Below are 15300 nucleotides of genomic sequence, written 5' to 3'. Positions count from 1 at the left end.
TATGAGATAGTGCCTGACTGGTACATGATTGAGGACCTGGGAGAAGAAGTGTAATGCTATCAAGTGCCTGCCCTGCCATCCACTCTAACTCAAGCAGAATCTCTCTCTACCCTAACTGTAAATAAAAAGGAAATCTAGACTATAGTTTACTCTACCCAAGGAGACCTCAAAGCCATCACCAAATCTGAACAAAATTCCAAGCAAGATACATATAGAGACATAACACATAAAAAGAAAAGGCCATGGAGACAATTCAGAGCATTTAGTTTAACTGATAGTTGATTTTCAAAAGTTACAACTGGAACAAAAAGTCACAGGAATGATGACCTCTACTAAAATGTAAAAGGCTGAGTGTAGTGGCACATACCTATAATCACTGTGCTGCAAAAGCAGGAGGGTTGAGAGTTCAAGACCAACCTGGGCTGTGTCCAGAGATCCTGCTCAAACAAAAAAAAAAAAAAAATACTTCACTCCCCAAATACAACAATGAAGAATATTAAAAACTGTGAGTAAGGGAAGGTGGATTTTAGTGAACTACCATGGCGTTTGTCTCTGTAGCATGCTGCCTTGACATCTGCCTCCAGACTCTCTGCCTAGGAATCAGTGGTAAGAGATTCCTAGGAAGTGCGTGGTGGTTAGCAGTGCTAACATTGAATGAGGTGATTCAGGCAAATACCTCATGCTCTCTCACATATACAGGTCCTGTCTTTGAATTTTTACATTTGTGTGTCTGAATGGGAGTGTCTGTAGAGGTCAAGAAGCTAAAAAGGGCCCATGAGAGGGAGGGGGAAGAGGTCTTTAGGGAGAAAGGGCTAATAGAACACATGAAAACGGGGATTACTGGGGATTAAGAGTCTGAGTGGGGTGGATGGTAAGGCAATCCAAAACTAAGGATGGATGGAGAAGCCTCAGGGAGAGTCATACTCTGTAAGCCAGTTTTGTTTTTTTTTTAAAGATTTATTTATTTATTTATTTATTATGCATACAGTATTCTGCCTGGCCCTCCTGCAGGCCAGAAGAGGGCACCAGATCTCATTACCGATGGTTGTGAGCCACCATGTGGTTGCTGGGAATTGAACTCAGGACCTCTGGAAGAACAGTCAGTGCTCTTAACCTCTGAGCCATCTCTCCAGCCGGTAAGCCAGTTTTAAAGTACAGGGTTTTATTTATTTTTATTACTCATTTTATTTTGAGACAGAGTCTGACAATGTAGCCCTGGCTGTCCTGGCACTTATTATGTAGACCAGACCTGCCTCTGCCTCCTGAGTGCTGGGATTAAAGGTATACATCACCATGCCTATTTTAATATATGTGTGTGTGTGTGTTTATAAATATATGTACACACACACACACACACACACACACACACACACACACACACAATGTGCTTGAATGGTGATGCCCTGAATGGGTGGACAATGTTACCCTAGAAGACCTGAGTTATTAAATGAGTTCTCAGTGCCTGGTGTGGGCTGTCTTCCTATGGAGGCCCTAGAGGCTCTCAGAACAACGTAGTGTATTGCTTTGCTCTTGACTGACCGCCATAACTAGATGGTAAAGACCTTATTGCTGAAGAAACATACGCTTTGAAAGACATAGAGAAATCAACCTGGAACTGTGCGCTGGTTAGTTTATGTCAACAACACAAGCTTTGAGAAGAGGGAACCTCTGGAAAATGTCCCGACCAAACTGGTCTGTGAGCAAGCCTATGGTGCAGTTTTTTGATTGATGATTGATATAGGAGGGCCCAGCTCACTGTGGGTGGTGCCATCCATGGACAGTGGTCCTGGTATACAAGCAAGCAGTCTGAGCAAGCCATGGGGAGCAAGCAAGTAAGCAGCCTCCTCCATGGCCTCTGTGTCGGCTCTGCCTCCGGGTTCTCACCCAACTTGAGTCCCTGCTTTTCTATTTCTGTGACAGAATACCATGACCAAGGCAACTCATAAAAAAAAAAGTGTTTAATTGGACTTATGGTTTCAGAGTGTTAGAGTCAGTGATGACAGAGCAAAAGCGTGGGAGCAAGAATAGCTGAGAGCTCACTTTTTCTTTTTTTTTTTTTTCTGAGACGGGATTTTTCTGTGTAGCCTGGCTATCCTGGAACTCACTCTATAGACCAGGCTAGCCTTGAACTCAGAGATCCTCCTGCCTCTGACTCCTTAGTGCTAGAATTAAAGGTGTGTGGCACCACTGCCCAGCCATCTTTTTTTAAATTATATTTTTATTGATTATTTGGGAACCTCACATCATGTGCCCTGATCATTCTCACCTCCCAGTCTTCCCATGTCTGCTCCCACCCCGTGACTTTCCCACTGCCCCCCCAAAAAAAAAGCGCCGGGCGGTGGTGGCGCACGCCTTTAATCCCAGCACTCGGGAGGCAGAGCCAGGCGGATCTCTGTGAGTTCGAGGCCAGCCTGGACTACCAAGTGAGTTCCAGGAAAGGCGCAAAGCTACACAGAGAAACCCTGTCTCGAAAAACCAAAAAAAAAAAAAAAAAAAAAAAAAAAGAAAAAGCAAGTCTATTTTTTGTTGTTCAATAGAGCATGACCAAATTCCTAGTGGCCAGCCCCCTAAGGGAGGATGTGCTTTGGGATGTCTTTCTGTATGTTGTGAATATGTGTTGCTCCTATTGGCAAATAAATAAAGAAGCTGCTCTGGCCTATGGCAAGTCAGGCTATAGCCAGGCAGGAAATCCAAGAGAGAGACAGGAAGAAGAAAGGCAGAGGCGAGGAGACACCAAACTGCTGTCCAAGGAACAACATGTAATGGGACGCAGGTAAAGCCATGGAACACGTGGCGATACATAGATTAATAGTTATGGGTTGCATCAAGCTATAAGAGCTAGCTAGCAAGAAGCTTGCCGTAGGCCATATAGTTTGTAAATAGTATTAAGCCTCTGAGTGATTTTTTTGTTTATTTTTGTTTTTCAAGACAGGGTTTCTCTGTGTAATTTTGGTGTCCGTCCTGGATCTCGCTCTGTAGACCAGGCTGGCCTCAAACTCACAGAGATCCGACTGGCTCTGCCTCCCAAGTGCTGGGATTAAAGGCGTGTGCCACCGCTGACTGGCTGAGTGATTATTTTATAAGCAACTGTGGGACGGTTTGGCCAGGTGGAAGCCGAGAAAACTTATGCCTACAAGGATAAGTCTTTATCCACCTGTATCCACACCAGAAGCCATCTTCTAAGGAAAGCCATGTGGTGGCCAGAGCAGGGCAGGGCCAGCTCTCCCACGACAGGCTGGGCTAGTTCTCCCATGCCCACCTTGTGGCTTCTACTGGGGCAGGGCCAGAGAGCTCACATCTTGATCCACAAGTAGGAGGCAGAAAGAATACTGGAATGCCATGAATTTTTGAAACCTTAAAGCCCACCCCCAGTGACACACTTCCTCCAACAAGGCCACACATTCCAATTCTTCCCAAACTTGGGGACCAAGTATTCAAACTTGAGCCTGTAGGAGCCATTCTCATTCAAGCCACCATATTCCACTTCCTGGTCCCCGTAGGCTAGTTGCATATCATAATGCAAAATGCATTTACTCCAACTTCAAAAGTCTCCATAGTCTATCACAGTCTTAACAGTTTAAAAGTCCAAATCCTTTCTGAATCTCAAGGCAATCGCTTAATTGCAACTCCCTATAAAAAGCAAAAGGCAAACTACATACTTCCAACATACAATGGCACAGAATATGTAATGCGATTCCAAAGGGGAGGGATTGGAGCATAATGAAGAAAGACCAAAATGAAGAAAGACCCAAACCTCGTCGTGCCAACTCCAAATCCGGTCTGATGTCAAAGGGTTTAGATGGCTGCACACTTCCAGCTTGCTGCCTGTAAAACATCTCTCTCTCTCTCAGGCTGGTTCCACTCCCTGTATGCAGCCCATGACTCTGGCTGATCTAACATCTTGAGGTGCCCAGTACAATACAGGCTTCACTTTCACAATTTCTCTCAGTGGCCTCTCAGGGTCTCCATGCAGGGATTCTGCTGCACACCTGACCTCAGTGACTCTCGACATCGGATGAAAACCCCACAACCCTTTACTCAGGTGTCTTTCATGACTAAAACCAGAACCATGTGGACAGTACCGCCAAATCTGGCCTCCTACTTGGGATTGTGACTAAAACCAGAACCATGTGGACAGCACCGTCAAATCTGGCCTCCTACTTGGGACTGGAGCCTGGCCCCTTGAGTCATATCTGCAGAAGCTTTTCTTAGTTATTGTTCTTCAAGGGTGTAACATTTCTTAGGCTTTTTGCTTTCACAAAAAATTTTTGGAGTATCTGGGTGGAGTCTTGTCCTGAGGGCACCTCTCCCTTTTTATAACAGTGCAGGTCAGGCCTCACCTTGATCTTTTAAGCACACATCTTGCCACTAACATGAAATTTTCGGGTGCTGTTTTTCTCCCCAAACTTTACATTTTGTATTTCTTTTTGCCCCACCTGCTCTTTTTTTATTGTAGACCTACATAAATGCTATTACTAATAACTATGCAAGAGAGCCAATATTAGACTGTTTTGAAATCTCCTTCAAATAAATTAGTCCATTACTTTCCAATTTTGCCTCAGGCAAATTCTTAGGACTAGGGAAGAAAGCAGCCAAATACTTTGCCAAAGTATCACAAGAATGGTCCCTAGCCTGGTTGCCGATATTGTTCCCCTCTACTGCCTCTTGAGCTGTGCCTCCACCTTCCACACATCTCTCAGCACGACTGTCTTCCAGACTTCTACTAGAATGGCCCATTAATCTCTGATTATAGCATTCAATTGCTTTCCTAGTATAAATTCCAAAGTTTTCTACATTCCTCTAAAAAAAAAAAACCAGCATGGTTAAGCCTATCAAAACAATACCCCATTCCTGGTACCAACTTCTGTATTTGTTTCTTTCCTACCACTGTGAAGAGGCATAATTACTAAGGCAGCTTATGAAAGAAAGTGTTTAATTGGAATTACTGGTCCAGAGGTTTAGAGTCCATGATAATGGAGCAAAAGCATGGCAGCAGGAATAACTGAGAAACCTCAGAGCCCACCTCCACTGACACACCTCCTCCAACAAGGCCACACCTCCTAATCCTTCCCAAAACAGTTCCACCAACCAGGGACCACAAATTCTAATATATTCATTCTCATTCAAACCACCACAGCTGGTGAGATGGAAGGCACTTATTGCCAAGCTTGAGGGTCGGAATTCAAGTCTGAGAATCCACATAGTGGAAGGAGGGAACCACCTCCTGCAAGCTGTTCCCCGACTTTCATACGCACATTGTGGCATGTATGTGCCCACACACAAAGGAATAATTTTTTTTCAGCAAACCAATAAATAAAGGATACGAAGCACTGTTCTCTGCTGTGAACTCAGTTGTTTGTACAGGGGAGGTGGTGTGAGGGGCAACCTCTGTTTTTTGTCTCTACGTCTGACCCTAGACTACATGTATAACTTCTTCCCTCCTGGTACTTTCATATCCATCCCCTAAGAGCAGAAACATTTGTAGTGAAGCACAGTAAAATGGTCAAATCTAATATTTCATCTTAGGAAATTTAATATTGATGAAATATTATTGCAGTATGATTCATACTCAGATTTCTTCAATTATCTTAATAATGCACAGTATATATATAAAATTGCCTAGTTTAGGAACATATATTATGTATAGTCCCGTTTGTCTTTGTTGTTTTCTGCTTTTTTGAGACAGGGTCTTATGTAGACCTAGCTGGCCTCAAACTCACTACGTAGCCAGGGATGATCTGGAGTTGTTGACACTTGTGCTCCACTTGCCTCTAGAAGCTGCCTGGTGGGTGCGAGGTGCAGCTTGAATGAGAACACCTTGCTGTGAAGATGCAGCTGCTACTATTTTAAGAGTGGAATGATGGTGTTGGGTGTCCTTGGTTGCCAGGGAAACTTTTTCTTGTGGATTGTCACAGAAGCACGTAAGAGATGGTTTACACTCGGCTGGCTGTGACCCTGTGCCTGGACTGCTGAGGTTGTGGGTTGGATGGGACACCACTGAGAGGCCAGTCTGCCACCTTTATTTGGGAACATGATGCATGTCTCCCTTCTGATCTCGGCATGCTTTCGCTCACATTGTAAAGGTGTGTATTTTTAGGCTCATCTCACGGCACCCGGCTCCCACATGTTCAGTTTTCTTTAAACTCTGCAGCAGCAGTTGTGGGCTGACAGCCTGCCTCCAGTGTAGGTGGGTGGGACTGCTCTCTCTCCCTCCTCAGGAGCCAGATTTTCAGCATGTTCAACACAGAGCATGGGAGCCCATCCTTATGCTCCCTGCAGTGTGACCTTAAATTCTGCAAGGAACTCTCGGGTGTCAGACTCCAGAGCTGAAAGGCCTTCTTCACTGTTCATTGGCTTGTTTCTTAGCACCCACTAAGCATGATACCTTACATAGTGGGGTTATGAAAAAGATAAGTAAGAATTTTCCCTCAGTCTCAGAAAGACAGTTTATAAATCCAAAGACCATCAGACTGCCCAGTCCAAATCTTAGTTTTGTAAGCTAAGTAAAACGTATGTCTTACATAGTGTAAGTGTCTTATATGCCCATAGACTTTGCTTATTTGTATTACATTTTTATTATAAACATAGAAGACCCAAGTTCAGTTCCCAGCACTCACATGGCAACTCATAACCATCTGTGACTCCAGTCCCAGGGGATTTAACACTCTTTTCTGGTCTCTTTGGGCATTACATGCATGTTGTACACAGACACATATGCAGGCAAACACCCATACACATAAAAAATTTTTGGTGAAACACCCATGTGCATAAATTTCTTTTTAAGAATATAAAATTTCACCTGGGCATGGTGATACATGCCTGTAATCCCAGCACTAGGGGAGTGGAAACAGGAGGATCAGGAATTCAAAATCACCTTCAATTACATACATATTAAATTTAAGGCCAGCCTGGAGTACAATTCATTCAATAAAAACAAAACAAAACAAACAGCATGCACATATATTGAGAACTATTGATTACTTAGCAAGAGTTGGTAACCTTACTCTATAGTATCCCTTCCCCAAAGGTAATTGCATTTGAAGTCTACGGTCTATATTTCTCAGGAACGCTATACTTGCCATATACTTTAAATCACATTTATTTATTTATTCTGATGGTTTAAATAAAAATGACTCCCATAGGCCCATAGGGAGTGGCACTATTGGGAGGGGTGGCCTTGTTGGAGTAGGTGTAGCCTCATTTAAGGAACTGTGTCATTAGGGGGTGGGATTTGAGGTTTCAGATGCTCAAGCCAGACCTAGTGGCTCACTGTCTCTTCCTGTTGCCAGTGGATCTGGACGTAGAACTCAGAGCTACCTGTCCAGCATCATGTCTGCCTGCATGCCACCACGCTTTCTGCCATGAAACCTCTGTCCTGTGAGCCAGCCCCAATGAAAGGTTTTCCTTTATTTATTTATTTATTTATTTTTTGGTTTTTTCGAGGCAGGTTTTCTCTGTGTAGCTTTGCGCCTTTTCCTGAGGTTTTCCTTTATAAGAGTTGCCATGGTCATGGTGTCTCTTCACAGCAATAAAACCCCAACTAAGACATTTATTTATTATTTGTCTATTTTTGACACAGGGTCTCACTGTGTAGCCCTGGCTGGCCTGGAACTCACGGAGATCCACTTGCCTCTGTCCCCCAAGTGCTGAGATTAAAGGCGTACACCACCCTGCTTGTCCTTTTCAATCACATCTAGATTATTTATAATATTTAATACAATGCAAATAGTTATTACACTGTATTGTTTAGAGAATGAGAAGGGGAAAGGCTATACATGTCAGTACAAATGTAATTTTTAACCAAATATTTTCTATGGTTGGTAGAATCTGCACATGCAAAGTCCACAGATATGAACAATGACCATATATTACCATTTATGTCATTTAGTATACATATTTATGCATTTAGGAATAAAATTGTTGGTATGTTAAACTAGAAATTTCTATCAAAATATGTTCCAAAATGATTGTAGTACTTTCTACTCTGTTCAGCCCTACATCTTTATAAATCCTTGACATTGTCATTTAAGATTTTTTAGAACAGTCAGGCATGGTGGTACTTGCCTGTGATCTTAGCACTCAGAAGGCTCCAGCAAAAGAATCACCTTGAATTCAAGACCAGCTTGGGCTGCATGGTGAGTTCCAGGTCAGCTTGGCTTAGAGTGAGAGACTCTTTCTTAAAATAGCACCCCATACCACCAAGAAAAAAACCCTAACATATTAAAAAATTTTTTTTGTAGATGTTACTAGGATCCCATTGTTTTATCTTTTTTAGATTTCTTTTTCTTTCTTTTTTTTTTTTTTAGGCAGAGTCTCACTATGTAACTCTGGCTGTCCTAGAACTCACTATGTAGACCAGGCTGGCCTCAAATTCACAGAGATTAAAGGTGTGCACCAACACACTTGGCTTAGATTTATTTTTAGTTGTGTGCTTTTGTGTTTGTCTGTGTGTGAGGATATGCGCATGCGTGCAGGTGCAGATTCCCCTGGAGCTGGAGTTAAAGACTGTTGGGAGCTGCCCTGCATGGTGCTAGGAACCAGGTCCTCTGTAAAGGCTCTTTACAGCCGAGCCTTCCCACCACTTCCCTCTCAAGTGGACTCCGTCTTCTCGCCCAGCGAGCGGATTGTCAAGATTATAGAGTAAGAGCATGGAGCTGTGCTGGGAAATACAGTCTGCCAAAGGGAGAACCTAATGCTCCCGAGTTAAGCAGAAGATAGTCTACCAAATAAATTTTGCTCTAAGCCTGGCTCCATAATATTAAAAAAACTAATCTATTCTAATTTTGACAATTAAAAAAAATGTAGACTTTTTCCCCAAAAATACCTTTAAAACAATCTATGGAGAGACAGCAAAATAAGGTAAAAATGAGTGGAATTATGTTGCTCCTTTTAAGGGGCCAGTTCATTCGTTCGTTCATTCATTCATTCATTCATTCATTCATTCATTCATTCATTCAATCAACATCTTAGAGTTGTTACTGTTTGTCCTGCCAGCACTCCGCAAAGCACTAGGAGAAAACAGTGCGTCAAACAAAACATTCCCTAAACCTCAAAACAACAACAAAAACCCCAACATCCCGCCCCTGCCCCCCAATGACCTGACTAATTATCTACTAAAGTCTGACTTTTACGCCAGCAAACACAGAAAATTGTTACCATCCACTTTGTGATCCTAAATCACTCAGGAACCTACCTCAGCGGTTCTCACACTCATGGTGCTCAAATTCCCTGTCTGGGATCATGTTTGAAAGGCACGGGCGCTGGCATACATCATTTCAGACACCAGAGGGCGGCCATAACTTTACAATGCTTCCAAACAACACCAACAAGACAAACTTGGTCCAGAAAAGGCTCTGGATGGTTTATATGGAGAGGAAGCACAGTCTGGGGGGCGGGGGGACCACGCATCCAGCAACCAATCTCTTTTTCTGCTCTTGGCCTGGGATTTTGCTAGTTTACCGAAGCTCTGGCCCCTGATGGAGGATAGCACAGTGGAACCTGATGCCCACCACGACAAACTAGGTCACAGAGTTTCCCAAAGCTAACACCCACCCCTGCGATGTTAGCTGCGCAGGAGCCTGTGGGGGAGGTACCGAGGGTGTCCACAGACGGTGCCACCCGTCAAATTTGTACTGAAGAGTCAGTCAGGAGCGTTTGTTGAGCAACAGCTGTTTAAGCAATGGCTACGGCTGGAGAGAAACAGACTTTCTCTAGCTAGCTGGCACCACATCCTGGGGTGGCCCCAGACAGGATGCCCTTTCCCTCCACTGGAGGGGATTCAATGCTGCCATGTGGCCCCATTCCGGTTTGTTTAAACAGCCTACAGAGCTTGCCTTGGGTGTCCGGCTAACTCACGAGTGCTTTTGGTTATTTGTTTGGTTGGGTTTTGTTTCGGAAGTGTTTTTGTCAAAGCTCAAAATACGGGGCTGGAGCAGATTGGGGGAAAACACAGCAACAGAGAGTCGGAGCCAGGCCTGGGAGCTCCGTTTTGTAACCCTCTGGTACTTGGGAGGCTGAGGCAGGAGGATCTGGATCTGGTCTAGCTGGACTCACTGTACAGTGAGTTCAAGGCCAGCTGGGATAGTTGAATGGCACCCTGTTTCAAAACAGAAAATAAAAAGACCCCCCCTCCATGGCTCAGGAAAATCATAGAAGAGATGGCAGAAAGGACCAGAGAGGGGGTGGAGTGCTGAGGAGCACTGTGTTTCAGGCACAGTATGGCAGTTATACTCTTGAACGGTAGCATATCACCTGCAAAAGACTGGATCTTCAAACATTCTGATGTGGCGTGGGGCTCATGAGAAGTCTCCCATCTCTGGATTCATAGGTAGGTAGTGGTTGCTGGGAGAGGGAGAGTGGAGAGTGGTTTCCTTCAGCGGTGTAGACACTAATAAGTTGCCCACACTCCTGTGGGTAAATCTAATTAAACTAATGAGGAAAAAAAAAAAGACATGGGAGTCGAAAAAGTGGCAGCTGGAAGAGAGGGCATCCGTGAGAGTAGGAGGGGCACAAGAGAGGGCAGCGAGGTGAATATAATTAAAATAAGTTATATACACTCAGGAAAATGTCAAATGAAACCCATTAGGTTTTATATAAATTGTATGCTAATAAAAATTTAAAAAATTAAGCTGGGATATAGCTAAGTGGTAGAGCACTTACCTACCTCGTGTAAGGCCCTAGGTTCAATCTGTATACCACAAAAACAAAGAAGGAGAGAAGAGACAAGAAGAGCTCTGTGAGTTCAAGACTAGCCTGGACTACATAGCATGTTCTAGGTCGGTCAGAGCAGTATAGTGATAGTGAGAACCTGTCTCTAATAATAATAATAATAATAATAATAATAATAATAATATTGAAAATATAAAATAGAGAGTTGGGCCCCTGCAGCCTCCTCTTGTCCCCATCCCATGTTCATGAAGGCAGAGTCTACTGGAGTGAGAAGGGAAGGGGGGGAGACACAGGAAGGGCACAGCAGGCTGACACATGTTGACACATGCTGACGCAGGCTGACACAGGCTGACACAGCAGAACTATATCCCTCCTGAAACCGGGAGACGGCAGCTTCTTGACCTGCATCTGGCCTATGGTAAGAACACACTGCACATCAATTATTACATGTTCACACCTCTTCACTAGAATTTCTAAAGCTCCCAAAGCTCTCAAAACCCAAAGAGTTTCATAACTCATCAGACAAAACTTGGCCTGACCTGGATTTATTCGTCGTGAGGACTCCAGACAAAGTTCAGAGATGGAGGATGGGCTCACCTAGCATGCAATGCCCTGAGTTCCATCCTCGATATCACAATGGAAAAAAACAAAGCCAAACAAACAATCCTACTGGAACAGGCTCAAACAGTCTAGCCAACTGACACCTGTGATAACTGGTGCTGGCCCGGACCTCGCTGGAACACTGTGAGTTTTTAGTACAATACCTGCTTCCTAGAACTGAAACATCCTGAAGCTTGAACCCAATCCTATTATGAAATCAGGCTCTCTGACTTATCTCAGCCATTCTCCATCCAGGTGATGATAGGTATGATGGATAGGTCCTAAGGTGGTCCTAAGGTTCAGGAAACATGCTGATAGTGACCCCCTTCTTTTGAGTATGGGTGGGACCTACTTTGTGATGGTTCAGTTTAGAAATCAACTGGACTGGGTTAAGTGGGTACCTAACGAACTGAGAGTAACTGTGAGGTCATTTCTAGAGAAGATATGGAAAGACCATGTTCTCTCTCTCTCTCTCTCTCTCTCTCTCTCTCTCTCTCTCTCTCTCTCTCCTCTCTCTCCTTCTCAACTGAGATGCTTACCACCTCCTGCCATGGGCCATCAGAACTCCAGGATCTCTAGCCTTTAAGCCCTGTCCTTGTGTGTTCTTGGGCTTTTACCTTCAAGCTAAGAATTGGTTCTGAGGTCTTTGGACGAGGCGGGCACCCTTGGATCTGTGTTAGAACTTCTCAGCCCACATAATCAGATGAACATGAACCTATTCTCTTAATAAACCCCTTATTTAGCTATTTTTCTTTCTTTTTTGTGTGTGTTTGTGTGTAAGACAGGATTCCCCATGTAGTCCAGGTTGGCCTTGTTCTCCTGGTCCAAGTGCTGGGATTAGAGGCATGGACATGAGTTACTTTTCTTGCTGCTGTAACCAGACCCTGAGAAGACAGGAAGCCAGCACTGACAGGGCGCTGGAAGAAAGGCTCCTGCCGGCTCCCAGTCTGAGGGGACAGTTCACCGGGCAGGGAAGGCCTGGGGATGGAGGACGGCTGCTGGTTGTGTTAGCTGTAGCAGCTGGACTGGGAAGCAGCTGCTGCTCACATCTGGACAGCTCAAGAAGCAGAAAAGGAAGTGAGTGCTCCCCTAGCTTTCTCCTTCCATCATTTTTATTCACTCTAGGATCCTCATTCATGGGATGGTGCAACCTGCCCAAGCTCTGGTCAGGTCTCCTCCTCTCCGCCAGGCCTCTCTGAAAATGCCCTCAGAGACACAGCCAAGGTGAACCTCACTGTTCCAGTCAAGTTGACAATTAAGAACAAGCCGCCACCCTCCTGACTTTAGATCTGTCTGTCTGTCTCATATTTGTTCTGGCCCTACAAACAATCTCTGATACAGCCCTGTCACTTGCTGCTAACCAACAGAATATGGCAAAGGGAAGAGACTTTTAACCCTTAGTAGCACATATTCATCCAGGCAAAGTTGTTATGGGACTGGAAGTGTAGTACAAAAGTAAAGCGCCTTGCTAGCATGTGTGGAGCTTTGGCTTAAATGAGTAAGTAAGTTGCTATTTTGTTAGAAGACCCATGGGAGATGGCCAAGAACTTGTGGCCAGCCTTTACCTGTGATCACATCTGACCATCAGCAAAGGAACAGGAAGAATTCTGCCAACAGCTCAAGGAATCTCTGGAGGTCTTTCCTCAGCTAAGTCCCCATGGGACCCAGACTGCTGCCCCAAACCTACACCTTGATCTCAGCTTTTGAGAGCTAAAAGTAGTGCCAAGTGGCACCAGCATGGCTCTCCCACTCTAGGAACTCAGCTAAGGGACTTCTGGCTTAATCTGCTAGATGGGGCCATTGCTCTGCAGCCTAGGACTCGGGGATGTCTCAACCTCCCCAGGTCCTGGTTGCTCACCTCTGAATTAGAGAGATGGCTGGTCTACGTCATGGCTGGGAGTTTTTCAGGCTTCAGCTTTTGGAGAGACTGTGTAATGACCAGTGGCTGGTTCCTCTAGAGCAGTAGTTCTCGGGGGTCACAGATCAGATATGTAGATATTTACATTAAGATTTATAACAGTAGTAAAATTACAGTTATGAAGTAGCAACAAAGATAATTTTATGGTCTGAGGTCACTGCAACGTGAGGAACTGTATTAAAGGGTCGCAGCGTTAGGAAGGTTGAGAATCATTGCTCTAGTGTGTGTGTATGTGTGTGTGTGTGTGAGGGGGGCTTCTAGCCCTCCCCTGGGAGGGTATAGGGGACTGTTCTAGCCCAGGAGCTGTGATGCTGAAGTGGTTAACCCGTAGGCAGAGGGAATGCAGACAGCCGAGGAATCATCCCGAGTCCCTCTTGACCCATCTGCTCAACTGGATGCTGACAGCAGCTGGCAGAGCTCCTGGCTGCAGATAGAGTCAGTTTTGAAGAGCAGGAAAAAGAAACATTCTCTTTTCCCTGCTTGGAAGGCAAGCTCCACTGTGCTAGATGCCGGCCCCACCATATTTAGGAGAGGGAGAGGTTACAGCTTGAGAGCCTCCTCTCAAGGCTTTGGAAACTCTTGGGCTTGTCCTCTAGAACTGACCTGGGGCCCTCTGGAGCAGCAGAGTGAGGGCTGGAGTCGGGTTTCCTGTGGCTCTTGGCAAGCTTCTGAAGCCACAAGGCTGTGCTGCACTCCCCCACCCAGCCGATCTGCCATGTCTCCCCACATCCCACCTTTCTCGCTCTCAGTCCCACCCTCCCTGACACCCCCTCAATCCAACTGCCCACTCACTCCAGGAGTAGTGCATCGTGAACCCTCTGCCTCCCCTCCCCCAACACCCCCCTGCACACACAGCTAAACTCTCATCTGCCTAGCTAAAGGGATTGTCCCTTATTAAATTCCTTGGGGGATGATCTCATTAAGCCTTGCTATGGGCCACTTCTATTTCAGGGACAGTAAATTTGCCGCAATCTATGGGCAGCTAGTTAATTGAAACCTGAGGAAGGGGCTGGGGGAGGGAGAGGTGGTAGAGAAAGGCTGAGTACACAGGTCCTGGGTGGCCAAGCCGGGAGCTGGCACAGGGTGCAGGAGCCGGGGTACATGTGAGGGCAGCTGATAAGGGGGGGAGACCTGAACCACAAAGCGGGAGGAGACAAATCCAGAGTCAGCACAGCCGGAGGCAGTAAGCTGGCCTTGGAGCTGCCTGCCAGACTTTGTGCTCACCCAGCCAGCCAGAGTCCAGACTGGCTCCAAGTGATAAGGACCTAGGCCAGGATGCAGCCACAGCGATGGAAAAGAAGGAGAAACAAGAGAACTTGGAAACTAATTTGATATGGGGATGAAGGAGAGAAAGGAGCCCAAGATGACCTTTAAAGATCCCTGGAGAATGGGGACAGGTGCCCGGGCACAAGCCTGGCAGAGGCCTCTGGCCAATGCCAAGTTCATTTGCTCTATTGTCTCAAGAGTCCCTCTTCACTCGTGTCTTTAAACAGCATCTCTTGTCATCTAGTTCTTCAGCTATTCGTTTATTGGGGTTTACATGCAGCTCATCATCGTCTATGGCTCAGTGCTTAAGCTGAGCCCAGACAGGGCAAGTACAAACAGAAGCACACCTTGGGGCTCCTGCAGAGCACTTAGCTGCACTTGGAATTTCTTTGACTTCAGTTCCCTCTCTTGAGGGGATTTGTGCTAGTGTTCAGGATAGTTGCTGCAGAGGAAAGAATACAAACACCAGGAAAGCTGCAGGTAGCAGACCTTAATGTTAGATGAGCTCCGGACTGGGGATAGTGCGTGGATCAAGAGGCCTCTAATCTAGCTGCCACTCTTTGTTGGTTTCCTAACGTCTAGGCTTGGACTTCATTATCTGTAAAAGGAGCTGGTAGACTTTGGTGATTTCCCAACACTCTGTCTTGTGTGTGTGTGTGTGTGTGTGTGTGTGTGTGTGTGTGTGTGTGTGTGTGTGTGAGTGCGCGCGCGTGCTCTTATTGAATGGATGTGGAAGTACCCGCCAGTGTGGTCTCAGGCTAGGAATGTAGCTGAGTGGTAGAATGTGGGCCTAACAAGTGTGGGGGCTTGGGTTTGATCCCCAGTGCTACCAGGGAAAAGGAAGTACA

Source organism: Peromyscus californicus, unplaced genomic scaffold (assembly GCF_007827085.1).
Source record: "Peromyscus californicus insignis strain IS unplaced genomic scaffold, ASM782708v3 Scaffold_17__1_contigs__length_78620276, whole genome shotgun sequence".
In the NCBI taxonomy this organism is placed as follows: domain Eukaryota; kingdom Metazoa; phylum Chordata; class Mammalia; order Rodentia; family Cricetidae; genus Peromyscus; species Peromyscus californicus.
Note: the sequence above shows the minus strand (reverse complement) of the source record.